The following is a 5,486-nucleotide window of genomic DNA, read 5'->3' on the forward strand; positions in this document are numbered from 1 at the left end:
TTGTACCAGGGGCAAGCACTGTGGATATTTGCATTCCATGCATTTGGCATTTGTCTGGTGAAAGGAAAGGGCTTTTTTTCCAGATGAGTTTTATATTCTTAGTCTGTTTGAACTCTCTAAAAGGCTTTGCTCTGTCCACCGTTTCCTCTTGATGCACCTCGAAGCTTTAGCTCAGGACAGAAGATTAGCTTTCTGGGCCTGTGGGACTGAACATTCAGGTCTTAGGTCCTGGTTTGTTGCATTCTTCCAGATTTGAGACCCCTCCGCTAAGGTAGGCAGTGATGGGAGCATTTCCTGTACACATCATGCTTTGTGTGCAAGAAACTCAGTCAGGCAGACAGAGAGTGCCGCTCCACATTCCATATGCAGTGAGTCAGGCTGCTTGCAAGTAGCACAGCTCCTCTTAAATGAATCCATGTTGTAGTGAAGTGAGGGCTTATCACTTGTTTTTCTTGTTTTCCTAAGAGCTCATTATTTCAAACTAGCTGGTGTATATTTGTGCATTTTTGAAATGCCATCATGGAGATTTGTCAGCATTTACTGATGTACAGGGATGCAGAAAGGAGAAGCACAGTGTGACACCCAAGTGACACTTGCCATTTGAACAGGTTTAGTGCATGATAATATAGAAGGTCTGTGCTTCTGCCAAGAGCTAAAGATTAATTAATTAAAGATGTAGCATAAACAGTGCTCTGTACAGCAAAAGCCTAGGATGATTTGGGCTGGGGAAAAGACAAGTTAGTGTTTCAGACTTCAGTGATACTGGAATTCTAAGCTATGTTATGGTGCACCTGGAGTCCAGCGTCCTGATATGTTTGGCACAAAGTCCATAGAAATCTGCACTGCTTTTAGTGCTTCCACTGTCATTCTGAGAGCTGTGTTCTAAGCATGAAAGCAGGTAAACATGGGCTAATGAGGACACTGGAGATCATTTATTCAATCTCAGCAATACCTTCTTTTTTTCTTTTATTAATGAAATGGAGATGCCTATGGAATGAATAAATGTGCAGTGTACAGGCAACAGAGTATTTACCTCTGCAAATATATATATACATTTCTGGTCATTCCCATGTTTAAAGAAATCTATTCATACTTGATTTAAATCTTCTTGCCCAAACCCTCTCTTGAAAACCTTTTAAATACAACCACTGTATAAGAGGTGACTTTTGTTTTATGTGGGCATAAAATCCTTTACATAATCCGAGTCAAAGAAGAATGTTCCCAGAACATCATCCTTTTTCCATTCTTCCTGCTTAAAACTGTGGAAGATCAATTCCTGTTTTATCTCTGCAGCAGGGGAAGCAAGTGAAGGGAGCAGTTCCCTTTTTAGTGTCAGTTTTCCTCAGTTTATTTGGGTTTGGCTGCTAATATGTAATTTGCTCTCTCTGACAACGTAATTGATGATTACAGTGTCTCCCTCCCTTGCTTTGCTGGGGGATCAGAGCTCTCTACTTCAAAAAGACACACCTGGGAATCAGGTGTGATATATTAACTATTTAGTAAAAACAGGTGCTTTAAATAAAGGAATAACTTTGCTCTTCTGACTTCAGAAGTTTGGAAAACAACTTGCATTTGGTGTGACCAGAGGGCAGCACTTGCAGTTCCAGTAATATTATTGATTTGAAATGCATCGTGGAAATCTGACAGTAATTATGCACCAGGATAGCTCTGCAAATCATTTTGTGACATGAAATTGCTCTTCAGTAATTTGAGCATTAGACACTATTGTGTGCTGGTTTATTTTGTGTTTTCATTTGCCTGTATGAAGGGAGAGGTGCAGGTAGAAGTGGCTGAGGATCTCTTTGATCAGTGGCCTTTTTTCTTTCAGTTTATCTGACAAACCAGTTTGATTTTTAGGTTATCTGCTGGACATAACTGCAGTGATGAAAGAGGGATTGGTGGTGTTTTCTCTAACACAAACAGGAGTGCTTTAAGTCAGATGCTCATTTGGTGTAGACTGCTTTAGCTTGATATGCATCAGGTGTAGGTCTGGCTCATTTTCTCTTAATAACTGGCAGCTGCATAGGCGATGCCGAGATCACCTGAAATTAATTGCAAGACTAATTTAAATAATTGGGGCAGAACTGGGAGCTCTGATAGCAGGCAGTTCCATCAGCACAGCACCAGTGTAGTCTTTGTTCTTCTGCAGAGAAGAAAGGGCCAAGAATGCTCCACTCTATTGAAAAAGCCCAGCACCTAACACAGCTTCCAACACTGCTGTTATTTAATCAGTGGAAGCTGGAACCAGATCATGAGTCAGATAAACAAGTGAATTTTTATCCAGTACTAACTAGTGAGGAGGCTTTCAGAAGAGAAAGGATATCTTCTGCTCTCTCTTTCTACGATGGGAAAGAAGCCTTAGTGCGTCTGGGATATCTTCTTACTTCAGTTCCTACGTGAGAGGAAGCTTTTGCATCACGTACACGTAAGTCCCAAGCATCTAAAGCTCTTCTCAGCTTTTCCTTTCAGGTATTTTGGAGACCAAAGCTAGAGCAGATGATAATGTGATAACTCTTGGAACTGAAGCAAATGATACCAGGATAATCCTCAGTGGTGTCAACTTCTGGGATATGGAGATTTGCTTCTGGTTTGCTTTGGCTGCACAGCTGAAGCTGTAATAACAGAATACCTTCAAAAAGTTTGCTTTAGGGAAAGCTAAGTGTGTTCAGAAATAGCCTGGTGATTAATGTGGAGGAGTAGTGTGGGGGAGAAGATGGGCTGCAAGTTCTGCTCTGTCTGGTTCTAGTTACCTAATTAAAGTCTCCTGGACCCGAAGCTGAAGTCTCAAAGATAAACAAGTGGAAAAAATGAGAGGCTCTTTTCTTTCTCCAGGAGATCCTTTTATGAACTGTTTTGAGTGTAAGGAAAATTATTTGGATTTGACCGTAAGGAAATTCTGTGTTGGCATAAATTAGCCAGGACTAATGACTGGCTCTTGTTTCCTCCAAAACTACAGATCACTTTGTGCTCTTGCTCACCCCAGGCTTCCCCTGTAGTTTTAGTGATTGTGTGATTGCCTTTGAAATAAAGAAGTAGATAATTTGATACTCTGTGTAGTTTAATGGTTTAGAGGATTCAAGCCTTTGCTCCTGAAAGTGGAGATCCATAGGATCCCACTACCTTTGAATTCTCCATGGTCCCAGCTGTGCATGCAAGCTGAGATCGTGTTCTGTCTTGTCTTAAACCTGTCCCAGAAGCCAGCCTTTGCACGGGCTGCAGAGCATATTTGGGTGGGTCGTGTCTGCAGGTGGATGTGTGCACTATAAGGACATGTTTGCAGGTATTGTCTGGCACTTTAAAGCACAGCGTTAGGCTTGCAAAGAGCTTGGGACTCAGCTTTTGCTTCTCATAGGCAGTTCCCATCAGTAGCATTTTTCAAGGCTGTGACTCATCAGACCAGAAGCTAGTTTGTGGTTTCTTAAGACCACCTGGAGCATAACTTGACACTGGAAATGCTGCAGTGACATTAAGGGTGTGAACAGGTGGTGTAATCCTTCCAACATCTTGTCTCACAAACGGAGCAGGGGCTATGGTCCTCTCGTAAGAAGCTCTATGCACGTGATACAGAAATGGACCTGAGGCTTGGTGGACAGGATCTAGGAGACAGCTTCTTCCTAGCCACCATTTCTGATGTTTTTTTTCATCCATAACTGGTGGTGTCATTTGAAAAGTCACCTAATCTGTTACTACTAGCAGGTATATCATTTAACAGACCAGAGAGCATATTGAAGAAGACAGTTTTATTAGCTGTTATTCTGTCTTAACATCTCAGTATTGCTTCTGCCTTATACACTTCATTAATTGAATCCTCTGATACTCGTGTCATTAGCAATTGAAGGTGACAGATAAATGCCCACCCAGGAACTTGATTCTGGTGATGTCAGGTGAGTTCCCCATGTTTGGTGATTAAGACATGAGGTGTTCCCTGAAGAAGGATTACATATGGGCTAGCTGGTTATGCCAAAAGAATCCCTTATCTGACTGGTAGTGTCTAGCAGAAAATCACTGCAGACAGTGGTGGCAAAGTCACCAGCTCAGTTTTGCAACATCTATTGATGAAGTGACTTCTTCCTGGAAAATTCCCTGTGTGAGAGATCAGGCATGAACATTGCATTCAACAGAGAAAAGAGTTAAAGGCTGAGGACAGAACAAAGCTGCAGTTAGCAGGTGTAAAGGCAACCTTCTTGTGTTTCCACCACACCACAAAAAGGCAGTGATTAATCTACTCCTACAACTTCTCCCAATGTCCAGTGCATGCTGCAGGGCTTTGTATTCAGGAGTATGATGAGATGCTAATGTGTTTATGGCTTTTGGGAAACCAAGTAAGAATGTTTCTTGATGCCAGGAACATCTATCATTTCCAGTCTAGCAGAAGACAGAGGAATTGCCCCATCTCATTTGCAGTGCTAATTTACTGTAGCTTTCCTAGAGAGAGGAGCTATCATTAGATGACATACAATTTCTGCAATTAGCTGGTTAAGCAGCATTTCTTTTTTAAAGCAGCATAAAAATGACATGTTCAGGAACAGCACATTAGATTTTCTTCTAAGTGGCTACTCCAGGGAATAGTATTTGTCCTAGAACGGAAAGGTCAATGATAATTGAAGAATGTCAATAATGGCCAGAGCCACTGCAAAACTCATATAAATCTGCTAGACCATTTTATATGTTCTTTCTTCACTAATATCACAGGAGGTGCTAGGCCCATAAGTCAAATCCTGCAAGTAGGAAAGTGCTCGACCTACCCTTCAAATCCTTGGCTTGTAGAAAGAGCCATGCTGCAGAACTGCACTCAGCCTGCAGCATATTTCATTTTAGTTAGTGTCTCCAATGGAGGGAGGGAGGTGACAACCAGGAGCCTGTCAGGATATCTTTATTTGTGATGTAGGAAGCACTGTCAATGGACAGCACATTGAAGAGTGTAATTTGGATGATCTTTGTCTGCTAATTTCTGATAACTGTAGCTGCTTGCTGTGTGGAGGCAAGGTCTGCCCAGGGCAGCGCTGGAGTCACTGTCCCTGGAGGTGTTTCAGCAGTGTGTGGACCTGGGGCACAGGGGCCTGGTTTAGTGTTGCCCTTGCAGTGCTGGGTCAAAGGTTGAACTGAGTGACCTCTGAGGTCTCTGCCAGATGGATGTGTTCTGTAATTCTGTCAATCTGTGAACCTGTGAAGGATAGGAAAGAATGGGAGTTTCTTCCTTGTATGTGATTGTGATGGTTTGGGGGTTACCCCGCCCCCCCACACTTTGTATTTGCCCCAGCTAACTCAGACGGACCCTGGGAATATAGATGAAGCAATTTATTTACAGCTAGCAGAATTTACAAGCAGCTATTTACACTATATACAGTTATATACAATTATATACAGAAATATACAAAGATAAAAAATACAGAAGCACAACTCCCCTCCCAGAAACCTGAGTCCCCAGGAGGGGCTCTCAAACCACCCCAACACCTCCCCCCGGCCCTCTCAACCTTACCCCAGTT

The 5,486-nt window shown here is 42.4% G+C and overlaps 1 long non-coding RNA gene across 1 annotated transcript; it reads left to right on the forward strand.

Annotated features, from left to right (window-relative positions):
- Positions 1–1,562: 1,562 nt before the first annotated feature.
- On the forward strand, positions 1,563–3,045 carry LOC135183760 (uncharacterized). Its single transcript, XR_010305713.1, has 2 exons — positions 1,563–2,361; positions 2,470–3,045. It is a non-coding gene; the product is annotated as an uncharacterized LOC135183760 (long non-coding RNA).
- Positions 3,046–5,486: the final 2,441 nt, after the last annotated feature.

This window comes from Pogoniulus pusillus, chromosome 19 (assembly GCF_015220805.1).
Source record: "Pogoniulus pusillus isolate bPogPus1 chromosome 19, bPogPus1.pri, whole genome shotgun sequence".
Classification (NCBI taxonomy): Eukaryota; Metazoa; Chordata; class Aves; order Piciformes; family Lybiidae; genus Pogoniulus; species Pogoniulus pusillus.